The sequence below is a fragment of the Octopus sinensis genome, linkage group LG7 (assembly GCF_006345805.1).
Source record: "Octopus sinensis linkage group LG7, ASM634580v1, whole genome shotgun sequence".
NCBI lineage: Eukaryota > Metazoa > Mollusca > Cephalopoda > Octopoda > Octopodidae > Octopus > Octopus sinensis.
This window is the reverse complement of record NC_043003.1, coordinates 18,950,841-18,966,509: the sequence shown is the minus strand read 5'-3', so window position 1 is coordinate 18,966,509 and position 15,669 is coordinate 18,950,841. Positions and strand designations below refer to the sequence as shown.

The window sequence follows — 15,669 nt, the reverse complement described above, 5'->3', positions numbered from 1 at the left end:
TCCTGTGGCTGATTGGGTTGGGTCAAAAGCTGTTTTGACCCTTTGGACCCAATCAGCCAATCTGGTTTTTCCAGATTTTTTTTAAATGGCTGGGTGCAGGTACCCAGTGATACTTGAGGGTTTCCCCCCCAGGTGTCATCGGTGCCTGGAGTCTGGCCATATAAAGAAAAACTGTCCCCGGGAACAAAATAAGGTCCCGGAGCAGTTGAGTGAGACCCCTGTAGAAGAGGGAATGAAGGCGGCCGAGGAAGCAGAGGACTCCTCAAACAGGGGCCGTAAGAGGAAGAAGGTGAGCAACAATGGGTGCTCACCGAATGATCCTAGGGATGAGGAATGAAGGCGAATCTTCCGGCCACGGAGGAGACGCACCCTCCCTCTGTTGAAAAGAAAAAAAGAGGAAGAGGAAGAGAAACGGGACATAGTACCGGAATGTCCCGGAATAACGTCGGTTGGGGTTGTGCTACTGGCAGGAGAAGAAACACCGTTGGTGGGAACTGTGCCACCAATGAAATAATTGGGTATCCCGCCCCCAGAGGAAGATGATGTATTGATCTTCTTCTATAAAGGCGGAGAAATTGAAAAGGAGATGGAAAAGCACCATAAGGGAGCACCTTTAGCCTTCACACAGGACCCCGAATAGCCTTCTCAGATAGCTGTGGAGGCCATAACGTTTGACGTGACGTTTGGGCTGAAGGGGCTCAATGAGGAATATCGCTTGTACCTGGGCAATGCTGACACGGAACTCGATTCGGCTTTGAAAGAGGCGTGGAGGATGGCAGAGGATGCGGGCACAAGTTATTTTGAGGGTGAGTTATAAATTGTGGCACTGTGTGACACAAACATTTGATAATAGGCACTTCGCTTTCTTTCTGAACTCCCCAGCTGTCAACGTGGTCTGCTCTACAGGCAGCTAGATATTTGACTGGAGGTCCGGAAAGAGGAGGAAGGGAAAAGTGATAGTGTATTTTTTATGTTTGATTGACTTGTTGATTTTTATGTAAGTGTAAGGTCTCCATGGCTAATTTGATAAAATAAAGAAGCTTGCTTCCCGGAGGGAGGAGCCCATGCCCTGGATGGGGGATGAGGAGTGGCCTTCGCAGGTGACTACGAAGATCATATCGGATGTTGCTATGGTCAGGGTAATGAACACCTCAAAGGACATGTTTAGATACAACTTGAGGGGCCCCGACCTAGAGCTGGCGCATTCCTAAGGTAAGTGTAAGCCAGGTCTGGGAGGAGGGGCTTTGTGTATTGTATTTATATTATATGTAATTATTGAACTATGTTGTTGTTTGTAATGGACTGTTAAGTCCAAAAATTGAAAAGTTGTAAAAGTTGTACCTCGTTTTGTGATTGGTTTTAAAGAACAATGTTTTAGAGAAGCAGGCGCTTTTTGTCTTCTCCCATCCTTATCATCTTTCTTTCATTACCATTCATTTCATTAATGTCCTTGTCCAGCCTGCAAAGCTACTTTACTCTATGTACTGCCTTTATGGCAAATGTACTGAAATAAAGAAGCTTGCTTCCCAACCACATGGTTCCAGGTTCAGTCCCACTGCGTGGCACCTTGGGCAAGTGTCTTGTACTATAGCCTTGGGCCAACCAAAGCCTTGTGAGTAGATTTGGTAGATGGAAACTGAAAGAAGCCTTGTTCTATATATATATGTATATATATATATATATATATATTATATATATATATATATATATATATATATATGTATGTATTTGTTTTTTGTGTCTGTGTTTGTCCCCTCACCATCGCTTGACAACTGATGTTAGTGTGTTTATGTCCCTGTAACTTAGCAGTTCGGCAAAAAGAGTCCAATAGAATAAGTACTAGGCTTACAAAGAATAAGTCCTAGGGTCGATTTGCTCAACTAAAGGTGGTGCTCCAGCATGGCCACAGTCAAGTAAAAGAATATATGTGTGATTATGTATCTGTGTTTGACCCCTACTACGACCACTTGACAACTGATGTTGGTATATTTACATCCCTGTAACTTAGCAGTTCAGCAAAAGAGACTGATAGAATAAGTACCGAGCTTAAAAAAAACATGAGTACTTTAATCGATTCATTTGACCAAAAATTGTTCAGGGTGGTGCCCCAGCATGGCCACAGTCAAATGACTGAAACAAGTAAATGGTAAAAGATACATACAAGCATAATTAAATGTTCCCACACATAAACAGAGAGAGAGAGAGAGAGAGAGAGAGGTGGGGGATGAAAGAGAAATATTAAAATATCTAATGTCAAGTCAGCATCAAATCAATGATGCCAATTAGGCGGTGCCAAAACAGCTATGCCGAAACGTCTCACATCCTGATCTGGGCAACATCCAATTGTTGTGTCCATACTCAGCAGCTGTCTACCAAACTGTACCATTACAATAAGATCTGACAGAAATTTCTCTGACCATCAAATCTAATAAATCTGGTATATATCCTGGTGAGCTCGCATTTACTTAATGGCGGTGCCCCAGCATGGCTACAGCTCGTGAGCTGAAACTAGATGAAATATAAAAAAATTTTAAATATCTTTGGATTTAAATTTACACCAATAACTGTATACACATCAGCGGCCTTCTGAATAAAAATGCTATCACCCTTAATATAGAAATAAAGCTTTCTAGTTTGAATCTAGTCTGGGATTACAAATGCATCCAGCAATAAAATGAATAATTGCAATCAGAGATCAAAACGTTGTGTAAATGTAAACATTGTAAATATATGATCTAAAGATGAGATTAATAATCCAGAAAATGATAATCTTATTAACTCATTAATGCAGAGTGTTTCAAAAATGGAGCAGTCAGAATACAATATTATATGAAGTATTTATTTCAATTTCAAATTCTGTTCATTTGTTATTAACTTTTCATGAATCTCAACTATTGTTATAATCATACTTTTATATGATTATTTTTCTTTTTTTCTTTTCTTTCATTCATATTGTTTTTATATTTCTTGTTGTTATTGAATTGTAATTAATTCGCAGAATAAAAATTAAAATTCATGCATCGGTGGGTTAATTACAAACACTTGCTGTAGTTATAAATGCACAACCAATGAAATGGTGGTCTCCGATGTTTTATTCGCTCAAATCATTTATTTTTCCAGCAGGTATATAATTAATTTCCCAACCACCACCACCACCACCACAGCTGCCACCACCACCACCACAGCTGCCACCACCACCACCACCACCACCGCCTTCTCCACAACCACCAAATATCATTTTGCATCTATTTTTCCCTGCTAGCATGCATTACACAGGTCATCACTATCTGAGTGAGATCTTATTTGAAGGTACTACCTTCATAGGTGAGTTGGGAAACCAATCAATGTTTTTGCTCATACACACTACTTTCTGACATGGTTTCTATGGCTGGATGCCCTTCTTCATGCATCAGTGCAAGAGAGGTTGTTTTGACCATTGTATAGAGAACTAAAGAGTTCTCTCTAATCTATGTCGTCTGTTTTTCTATTGAGTGTGATAGAAACATTTTATTGTGGCACCCATACTAGAGGGTCCCTTGTCTCCAATAAGATGTAACAGTCATCTCTACCCTATTTTTTGTTATATATTTTCATTGAAAGCAACATGATCAAAAGAGTGAATATGGGAGAAGATTGGAGCCTTGTGCAGCCATCTGGTTCGCCAGTCCTCAGTCAAATTGTCCAAACCATGCTAGCATGGAAAGCGGACGTTAAATGATGATGATGATGATATATATATATATATAATATATATATATATATATATATTTCAACAATTGAGGGTAAAATTAATTAGCTATTAATCAATTTCACCAAGTATTCAGTATGTAAAGGGACCATTTAAGGCAAATTCAAAATATTACATTGTATAAAAGGGCTTAGTAAAATAAATTACTTTGCCACATACTGAACTCATTAGAAATAGCAGCCAAAAAAAGATTTTTTAGCCATTTCTAATACTTAAAGAAAATTTCTCTCAGATAGTGTTTACTCAAAATAACCCACGAAGGTATGGGGGTAAAAACATTAAAAAATCACAAGTGCAAAGATTATTTGAGAACGTACGTTTCTAGATCAGCCAAATACAATTCAACATTTCTTTCGTCAGCCCAAAATTTCTTAATTCGGATTTGGAAACACTGAAAGTAGGAGCATACCCTTTTGGCGACTTTTCACCTCAGAAGATCCGTTCAAACTAACAGTGCCAACAAATTCAAAATATGCAAGCGAAAAATTCCTGCTCTCCCCCTTCCACCCACGTGGGTCAGACTAGTAAACACCATATTTTATCGGTGAAAACCGAGGCATTAAACAGAGAGAAATGAATTATAATTTCAACAATTGAGGGTAAAATGAATTAGCTATTAATCAATTTCACCAAGTATTCAGTATGTAAAGGGACCATTTAAGGCGAATTCAAAATATTACATTGTATAAAAGGGCTTAGTAAAAAATCCGAATTAAGAAATTTTGGGCTGACAAAAGAAATGTCGAATTGTATTTGGCTGATCTAGAAACGTACGTTCTCAAATAATCTTTGCACTTGTGATTTTTTAATGTTTTTACCCCCATACCTTCGTGGGTTATTTTGAGTAAACACTATCTGAGAGAAATTTTCTTTAAGTATTAGAAATGGCTAAAAAATCTTTTTTTGGCTGCTATTTCTAATGAGTTCAGTATGTGGCAAAGTAATTTATTTTACTAAGCCCTTTTATACAATATATATATATATATATACACATACATACAGTAGGCTTCCAGACACTTTCCATCTACCAAATTCCCTCACTGGGCATTAGTTGACCTGGGGCTATAGTAGAAGACAACTGGCTAAGGTACCATGCAGTAGGACTGAACCAGAAAGCACATGGTTGCAAAATGAGCTTCTTAACCACACAACTGTGCATGTGTCCAATGCAACATATCCCACAAACCAAAACTTCTTGTGTCAACTTTTGATATTAGTGACATTAATCCACATCTGGTATTTCTATCAAAAAAAAAAAATGTATCCTTTTAAAGCCTAGCCAGGCTCATGGGCCCAGTTTCCCGGTTTCAATGGCGTATGTGTTCCCCAGCTGGATGGGATGCTAATCCATCACAGTGTTACTCATTTTTGCCAGCTGAGTTGACTGGAGCAAAGTGAAATGAAGTGTTTTGCTCAAGAACACAACGAGTTGCCCAGTCCAGGAATTGAAACTACAATCTTACGATCATGATGCTGACACCCTTACCACTAAGCCATGCACCTCCACTATTTCTATCAAACAGTGTACAAAATTTTAACTGCTCTTATTTTTATGTTTTATATAACAAACAGTGAATACATTAGGCCATCCTTTCAGCAATTTAGTTTTCTGTGACTGCCCTGATCAATGAGGGGAAAGCCATCAGTTTTGTTGAAAAATTCCTTAATGTAGAATTAACACGTTAACTGCCATGACCTGTTACTGGAACATACTAGAGCCACTATGCATTTCCAATCACACTGCATACTGCATAATTGCAAGGAGATATAATTTTGCATTTTTACAATGTTTTATAATTAAACTTTAATATTTAGCACTCATGTTATTTAAAATATTCCTCAAAACCATGTAAAAGATACTGAATAAAATATTTTATCAAATTATGAAAATGTATCACAGATGGTGCATATGGCACTTGCGTGAAGTTCGTGATGAACAACCAGTGGTATATGTGGTGGTTAGCATGTTAAAGACATTTCACCACAAATGAATTTAAGAATCAGGATTGTTCACAGTTGGGTTGACTGAAGCAATACAGAATTAAGAGCTGTCCATTGATGGGTCAGTTGAGGTAATGGTATTGATGAAAGTTATTGGTAGCTGGGTGAATTAAAGTAATATAGAATTTAGAATTGTTCACAGCTTGGTCAACAGAGACAATGTAGAATTATGTACTGTCCATAGTTGGATGAACAGAGGCAATGTAGAATTGAAGACTGTTCATAGTTGGGTGAACAGTAACAATGTAGAATTTAGGACAGTCCATAATTGGGTGAAGAGTAACAATGTAGAATTAAGGACTGTTCATGGTTGGGTGAACAGGTGTAATGTAGAATTAAGGACTGTTCATAGTTGGGTGAACAGTGACAATGTAGAATTAAGAACTGTTCATGGTTGGGTGATTAGAGGTAATGTATATTATGGACTGTTCATAGTTGGATGAACAGTGACAATGTAGAATTAAGGACTGTCCATAGTTGGGTGAACAGTGACAATGCAGAAATAAGAACTGTTCATAGTTGGGTGAACAAAGGTAGTGTACAATGACTGCATCTGGTTGGGTGATTAAATCACAGTGAATTAATAACAATCTTCACTTAGATGAAATGAGGTAAAGTAGAATCAATAGGTTGGGTAACTAGGGTATTAAAGAAGTATTTTGCATTCATCATTAACTACTAGTTCATATCTTGAGTAATTTGATAGCAATTTGGCTGTTTCTTCTCGCATGTTACATTCTCACACTTAACACTATGTCTTTAATAAGTTGATGTATCTACAATACTAGTCAATAAGTTATTTGTGCACAACATTATCTACCTGAATGAGTAAGGGGAGTTAATGAAACAAAAATGTGGGATGTTTAAATCTTATTTCTTTACTGCCTACAAGGGGCTACACACAGAGGGGACAAACAAGGACAGACAAACGGATTAAGTCGATTAAATCGACCTCAGTATGTAACTGATACTTAATTTATCAACCCCGAAAGGATGAAAGGCAAAGTCGACCTCAGTGGAATTTGAACTCAGAACGTAATGGCAGACGAAATACCTATTTCTTTACTATCCACAGAGAGGACAAACAAGGACAGACAAATGGATTAAGTCGATTATATTGATCCCAGTGCGTAACTGGTACTTAATTTATTGACCCCGAAAGGATGAAATGCAAAGTCGACCTTGGCGGAATTTGAACTCAGAATGTAATGGCACATGAAATACAGCTAAGCATTTCGCCCAGCATGCTAATGTTTCTGCCAGCTCGCCGCCATTGGGATGTTTAAATCTATGGCATAAACACCATATTTTCTGGCAGACAAGTTGAAGTTGCCAGACCTAAATTTACAGCCAAAAGAAAGAGATAGGTTGATTTATACACCAAGACATTTTTGGAGGACCAAAAGTTCCATGAGAAATGCTACAAGACTTGGAAAGGAAGCGATAATGTTTGAATGTTTCAATCAATGGTTCTCAGCCATCTTTTTCCTGTGGACCCCTTTGGTTTCTATTATATATTTATACACACAATGGGATTCAACAGTTTTTGTCTACAAAATTCACTCACAAGACATTGGTCAGCCCATGGCTGTAACAGAAGGCACTTACCCAAGGTACCATGGAGTGAAACTCAACCTGAAGCTATGTGATTTAAAAGTATGTGTGTGTGTGGAGAGAGAGAGAGACGGTGAGTAAGAGAGAGAGAGAGGTGGGGGAGAAGAGATTGAAAGATATTTAAAGAGAGAGACTGAGCAAAACAGAGGAGAAATTAGAAAAGAGTAAAAGAGAAGAAAATTGAAGAGGAAGATGCTGACTTAAAGAGCAGGTTAAAAAAAAAGTGGGGAATAATAAATGATAGCTAGCTAAAGACAGACAGACAGGCAAACAGACAGATAGATAGAGAGAGAGAAAGAGAGATTTTATAGAAAAAATAAAAAAGAAAAATATATAAAGTTCCAATGTTTTTTTAATGAAAAATTGCAATAACATGAAAGAGAATAATTAATAAAACATGCTACAGAACCAAATGGGAGATTGATGAAATCTGAAAAAGGGCATCAGAAATTTAAAATTTTGGGTTATTTTTCCCCCCATAAATATGTGATTGGGTAAAGGATTGATAGATGGCCAGGAATGATAGCAATATAGAAAATTATAATAAAAAGAAAATAAATAACTAAAACCAACCCCTTTTTCCTTCAAATTCCCTCTAAATTTGAAATTTGATTGTTAACAAGTAGAATTATTCAAGTATCACATTTCATAGTAATCATTTTTCCTATAGGCACAAGGCCAGGAATTTTGGGGGAGGTGGCTAGTTGATCTCATCAACCCCAGTACTTGACTGGTACTTGTTTCATTAACCCTGAAAGGATGAAAGGCACAGTCAACCTCAGCGAAATTTGAACTCAGAATGCAAAGCTGTTAGAAATATTGCATAGTGTTTTGTCTGATTTGCTAACAATTCTGCCAGCTTGCCACTTTGTCACATTTCATAATCTTTTCTACTCTAGGCACAAGGCTCGAAATTTTTGCGGAGGGGGCCCAGTCAGTTAGATTGACCTCAGTATGCAACTGGTACTTAATTTATCAACCCTGAAAAAAAGAAAGGCAAAGTTGACCTCAGCAGAATTTGAACTCAGAATGTAAAGATAGATGAAATACTGCTAAGCATTTTGTCCGGCGTGCTAATGTTTCTTATTTCTTTATTGCCCACAAAGGGCTAAACATAGAGGGGACAAACAGGGGCAGACAAAGGAATTAAGTCGATTACATTGACCCCAGTGTGTAACTGGTACTTAATTTATCAACCCCGAAAGGATGAAAGGCAAAGTCGACCTCGGCTGAATTTGAACTCGGAACGTAATGGCAGACGAAATACTGTTAAGCATTTCGCCCGGCATGCTAACGTTTCTGCCAGCTTGCCACCTCACACATACACATATATTATTATCAAATTTCATAATAATAATAATAATAATAATATATGCATATGTGTATGTGTGAAATAATTTTTCTGCTTGTGTTTTACATGCTTGCATGTGTTGGACAGCTTCACATCAACATAGCATCTCTGCATTTGTATTTCTTTGTGAGGTTTAGTTTCTCGAGATCAGCTTTCAACAAAATTTGCCTGTCTTCCTTGGTCTTTCCCTTCTATACAGATTCATTCCACACGAATCTGCTGGCATTTCTTCACCCACCTGTCAAACTAAGTTGGAGCTTTGCATGAGTTTGGCATTGTTTTACAAACTGGATGCCCTTCCTGTCACCAGCTGCTATGTAATTATGTATATGTATGCGACTGTATGAATATATATGTGACTATATATGAATGTGTATGCATATGACTATGTATAAATGACTATGTCACTATGTATGAATGTATATGTGACTAGTATGTGAGCATGTGTGTTTGTGTTCGGATTTTACTGTTTCCATAGGTTGGAGTCTTTGTATGCAAGATTGTGTACATTTATATTGTGATATATACAAACGTATAGGTATGCATATGTTTATATTATTATGTGTGTGTGTGTTTATACATGACTGGATATGTTAGCTTTTGTACTTTAGTGACACTGCATATTGGAATGTGTTTGTACGACTGTTTTTGTATGTGTATGTAGGATGCATGTGTGTGTCTTGTATGCTGACTTAGTGCTTTTGGAGCATTGCGTGATGATAGATTTTTCACCCAGCATGGTGCAAGATTTGCCATGAATTTGCTTCATGACGAGGCCAGGCCCATATCTTTCAAGTCCTTATCTATAATCATTAATCAATCTTGTTTCTTCCTGAGTCATATAGACTCAAAAATCTGGTTTCCTGGTTTCTCTGGCATATATATTCTCCACTGGACAAGATGCTGGTTCGTCGCAGGGTTACACATTTTTGCCAGCTGAGTGGACTGGAGCAACATGCAATGAAGCGTTTTGCTCAAGAACACAATGCATCGCCCAGTCCAGGAATTGAAACCACAATCTTACAATCATGAGTCCAACTCCCTAACCACTAAGCCACACTGAGTGGACTGGAGCAATGTGAAATGAAGTGTTATGCTCAAGAACACAAGGTACCACCTGGTCCAGGAGTTGAAACCACAATCTTACAATCACGAATCCAACACCTCAACCACTAAGCCATGTGCTTCTACTCGACAGATCTGCCTCACCTTTATTCCTTTCTGGCCTCCATTCAAAGGTCTCTTCATGGACATACATTTCCATTGTTTCAAAGTAATGGTACCCTGGAGCTTATTCAGTTTGATCCATTTCATTTTTCATCTTTTATTAATTGTTTCAGTCATTGGACTGCAGCCACGCTGGGACACTGCCTTGTAAAGTTTAGTCAGACAAATCAGCCTTAGAACTTATTTTTTAAACCTGAAACTTACTCTCTTGATCCCTTTTGCTAAACCACTAGGTTATTGCGTTGTAAACATACCAATGCCTGTTGCCAAGTGGTGGTGGGAACAAACAACAAGACATAAGCATAAATATATATATAGCGAGCTTCCACAGCTTCCATTTACCAAATTCACTCACACAGCATTGGTCAGTTGAATACCCCAATCACTAAACCGTGTGCCTTCACAACTGTAGTTCTATACATAAATGAAATACTGTGACTGGATAGTTAATTATGTATGTAACAAGAAATTTTCATTAACAGTCACGTTAAAGAATTGATATTTTAGTGGGCAAAATATATTTTTTTGCAATAAGAGGTCTTGATATTACAGCTAAGTACCACAGTGGAATCCAAGCAGATACTTCTAGCTGCAAATCATGCAGACACACATACACATGTGGGGCTTTTAGGTGTTTTCGCTCAATAAACACACACATGCCCGGTCTGGGAATTGAAACCACGATCCTCTGACCGCGAGTCCACTGCCCTAACCACTGGACCAGTGCGCCTCCATATTATGGCTGCCCCCACGTTATCGAGTATGGCCATTGCACGAAGCTTAACTGTTACTGGTGCTGCGATCGAATGTGACGTTTTAGCCCAGCTAAGGATCTACAATGTCTTGTACAGAATTGGCAACTAAAACCTTTACTGGTAATAGTCGGCTGTAGTTGTAACTGGACTTCATGTACCTTTGCATGTCGTTTAAGTCCTCCTGTCGAATTATACTCTCTTCCACATGCCCGACAGATATGATTAGTATGGTGTGTTACACCACCACCAGTGGCCAGGTTGTCACTCATCTGTCTCGTTTTATGATTACGAAGATAACTCTTGAGTCCAGCTTTACTGAGGTAGGCGCCTCCATATATATATACATGCATAAAAAAATGCATATAGTGAATTTTTTTTCAAGTTTTTGTCTTTTAATAAATGCGTAATACTGACTGCATTCAACCTGTATGTATGACTTTGCAATCACATACAATAAGCATGTATATACATATACATACGTATGTATATAAATACAAAAAAGCAGAAATCAATGAACTATTAGACAGGCCTATCCATCTTTCAATCCAATGATAACTCTGAAAGTGTTGTGCTTATATGAAAGAAAGAAAAAACAAAACAAAAAAAACAAGGATGACCTTTAAAATATTGAACAATGAAGAATGTGGAATGGGGTGAGAGTGGGGAACAGAGAGATCATTAAACGAATTAAACCAATTTAATTACCAACAAAAAATTTTTAAAAAGGAAAAAAAATATATTTTTAAATTTGTCAAATAAGTTGATATGGTTTTGAAATTATTATTATTATTATTATTATTATGGAATTTTCCTGAAACAATTAGCCACCTGAAATAATCAGGATAATAATAATTTTTTTTTAAATTTCCTTTTTTACAATTACTAAATTACTTTTTAACAGATTCATCATAATCAACATAGTTGCCATAGTTAAAAAGCTATTACCTCTGACAATAAAAATAACAAAATTTTATAGCTATCATTATCTAATTAAGCCTTATTATAATTTATTATCATCATAATCGTCATCCATACTGTCAGTGTTAGTATTACTGTCATCATCTATCTTTCACTTGATGTTCTTCATTATTTGCTCTTTTCTTCTTAACATACTCAGCATTATCATTGTCAGTCAATTTTTATCAGGTTCTATTTTCTCATCACTTATCGTTAAAATGAAAATCTCATTAAAAGAACATTGGTGTCATTAGCTTCATTATTAGCTATACTACGCTTAATAAATATATTTATACATCTTTATATACTATGTAAGTCTTAATTACCAAGAAAACCAAAGAACCAGAATGCATTTTTAAAAAAAGTGTTTTTAATGAACTCTTCTGTCTATATTTCTTTTTCATTTTGTTTTTACAGGTTTCAGTCATTGGACTGCAGCCATGCCAGGGTACTGCTTTGAAAGGTTTAGTCCTGTGGTTCTCGATTGATGAGACCCTTGTGGGTCCATAAGATTTTGTGGTTAAAAATTATGTGCAATAAACTGGTAATACTTCTACAGTGGAGGCGCATGGCTTGGTGTTTAGGGTATTTTGCTCTTTTACTTGTTTCAGTCATTTGACTGCGGCCATGCTGGAGCACCACCTTTAGTTGAGCAAATCGACCCCAGGACTTATTCTTTGTAAGCCTAGTACATATTCTATCGGTCTCTTTTGCTGAACCGCTAAGTTATGGGGATGTAAACAAACCAGCATTGGTTGTCAAGCAATGTTGGGGGAACAAACAGACACACAAATGTATACACACACAGATATATATATATACATATATATGATGGGCTTTTTTCAGTTTCCATCTACCAAATCCACTCACAAGGCTTTGGTCGGCTTGAGGCTATAGTAGAAGACACTTGGCCAAGGTGCCACGCAGTGGGACTGAACCTGGAACCATGTGGTTCATAAGCAAGCTACTTACCACACAGCCACTTCTACGCCTATATATATATATATATATATATATATATATATATATATATATATATATATATATATATATATATAATTTCAACAATTGAGGGCAAAATTAATTAATTATTAATCAATTTCACCAAGTGTTCAGTATGCAAAGGGACCATTCAAGGCGAATTCAAATTATTACATTATATAAAGGGCTTAGTAAAATAAATTACTTTGCCGCATACTGAACTCATTAGAAATAGCAGCTAAAAAACTTTTTTAAGGCTATTTTAATACTTAAAGAAAATCTCTCTCATATATATGAGAGAGATTTTCTTTAAGTATTAGAAATAGCCTTAAAAAAGTTTTTAGCTGCTATTTCTAATGAGTTCAGTATGCGGCAAAGTAATTTATTTTACTAAGCCCTTTTATATAATGTATATATGTATGTATGTATATGTATATGTATATATATATATATATATATATATATATATATATATATATATGTATATATATATATAATAATATATATGTATATATATATATATTATATATATATAATGTATATATATATATATCTATATATATATATGTATATATATTAATATATATATATATGTATATATATATTATATATATATATATATGATATAATATAATATATATATATATATATATGTATATATATATAATATATATATATATATATATATATATATATATAATATATATAGGGCATCTTTCAGTTTCTGACTACCAAATTCACTCACAAAGTTTTGTTCAGCCCAAGACTATAGTAAAAGACACTTGCTTACGGTGTCACGCAATGAGACTAAAACTGGAATCATGTGGTTGGAAAGCAAACTTACCACACAGCCATAACCATGTTAGGAACTAAATATTAATATTTTTGATTATTATGCTTAAATTTCTAAAAACAAAACAACTCTTTAAAAATTCCAATTATGCGATTCAGGAAGAGTTATATTTGTCAATAATTTAATATAGGCACAAATTGAGAATAGTTAAAGAGTTCATAGCTACTTCTCCGAATGAAGAAGTTACAGCTCTGGTACTATGGACGTGCAATTAGAATATTGCAGGTGATAATCACAAAACAGATTGTTAAAGTCAAGCCAACCAACAGCAGACTTAGAGGTTGACCAAGAACAAAGTGACTGGATAATATTCACAGTGTCAGTTGGTTATGCCTAGGAATCCAGCCATAGAGTCTCTTTTACTCTTTTACTTGTTTCAGTCATTTGACTGTGGTCATGCTGGAGCACCGCCTTTAGTTGAGCAAATTGACCACAGGACTCATTCTTCGTAAGCCTAGTACTTATTCTATCGGTCTCTTTTGCCGAACCACTAAGTTACAGGGACGTAAACACACCAGCATTGGTTGTCAAGTGATGTTGGGGGTACAAGCACAGACACACAAACATATACACACACATACATATATATATGTATACATATATATACGATGGGTTTCTTTCAGTTTCCATCGACCAAATCCACTCACAAGGCTTTGGTTGTCCTGAGGCTATAGTAGAAGACAATTGGCCAAGGTGCCACGCAGTGGGACTGAACCTGGAACCATGTGGTTCGTAAGCAGCTACTTACCATACAGCCACTCCTACGCCTATGACTAATGACAGTTGCCTTTGAAAGGATCCTATAGGAGGAGGTGCCTCAGAACTCTACCCAAATGACTCTCTCGGGAGGAGTGAGAGGAGAAAATGAATAGATGGATGGACAGAGTGTTGGAAGAGATGACACAGAATTCATTCCAGATCCTTATGTTCTGAGTTCAAATTCTGCTTGGGTCAACTTCGCCTTTTATCTTTCCTGAACTACCGAAATAAAATACTAACTAAGTACTAGGATTGATGGTATTGACTAACCCCTAACAAATTGTTGCTCTTATGCCTAAATTAGAAACGCCTCCTTTATGTTCTGCATTCAAATACTGTCAAAGCGAGTTTTGCCCTTCAATTTTTGAAGGGAGTTAGTGAAGTACTGGAGTTGATATAATCAAAGACACCAGGCTCCCAAAATAAGAAGGCATAGGTCAGAAATAACCATTATTGTTATTATTATTATTATTAACATAGCAAGCTGGCAGAATTGTTACTGCACTGGACAAAACACTTAGTGGTGTTTTTTCCAAGATCTTTACATTCTGAGTTCAAATACTGCTGAGGTTGACTTTTCCTTTCATCATTTCGAGAATTGATAAAATAAGTACCAGTTTAGGATGAGGGTCGACATAATTGACTTACTCTTTCATCTAAAATTGCTTGTTATGTACCAAAATTTGAAACCATTACTATACTCTTTTACTTGTTTCAGTCATTTGACTGTGGCCATGCTGGAGCATCGCATTTAGTCAAGCAAATCGACCCCAGGACTCATTCTTTGTAAGCCTAGTACTTATTTTATCGGTCTCTTTTGCCAAACCACTAAGTTACAGGGATGTAAACACACCAGCATCGGTTGTCAAGCGATGTTCGGGGGGGGGGAACAAACACAGACACACAAACACATACATATATATATACACACATATATATGACGGGCTTCTTTCAGTTTCCGTTTACTAAACCCACTCACAAGGTTTTGGTTGGCCTGAGGCTATAGTAGAAGACACTTGCCAAAGGATCCACGCAGTGGGACTGAACCCAGAACCATGTGGGTTCATAAGCAAGCTACTTACCACACAGTCACTCCTATAATTATTTTTACTTTCCCCAGTAGTCTTGCTTTTATTGCATGCTTTCACTGCACTACAGAGAGCATTCTGTTTGCCTTGGATGTTTGAAGTGTTTTGTTTTGTCTTGTTTTTATCATACCTTCCTTCATTGAAAATGCTCTTTGTAATGTGTGTGCGTGGTGCCTAGCAATGTCATTTTCTGTAGGTCATGCATATTTGTAAATCCTGAGATTTTTGTTCTGTATTTGCCTGCCTGTTTCTTGAACATTCCCACCAAAACTATTATTATTATTATTGCAATGTTCAGATTCTGCTTAATGTTTGTATGAGCCCAAGTTTCACCC

The 15,669-nt window shown here is 36.6% G+C and overlaps 1 long non-coding RNA gene across 1 annotated transcript in view; it reads right to left on the bottom strand.

The window, feature by feature from the left end:
- LOC118764184 overlaps positions 1–14,969 on the bottom strand; it is an 18,321-nt gene extending 3,352 nt beyond the window's left edge. The window contains exons 1-2 of the long non-coding RNA XR_004999967.1: positions 14,948–14,969; positions 11,192–12,254 (exon numbers count right to left, since the gene is read on the bottom strand). This is a non-coding gene — a long non-coding RNA (uncharacterized LOC118764184). The remainder of the gene's footprint in view (positions 1–11,191; positions 12,255–14,947) is intronic.
- Positions 14,970–15,669: the final 700 nt, after the last annotated feature.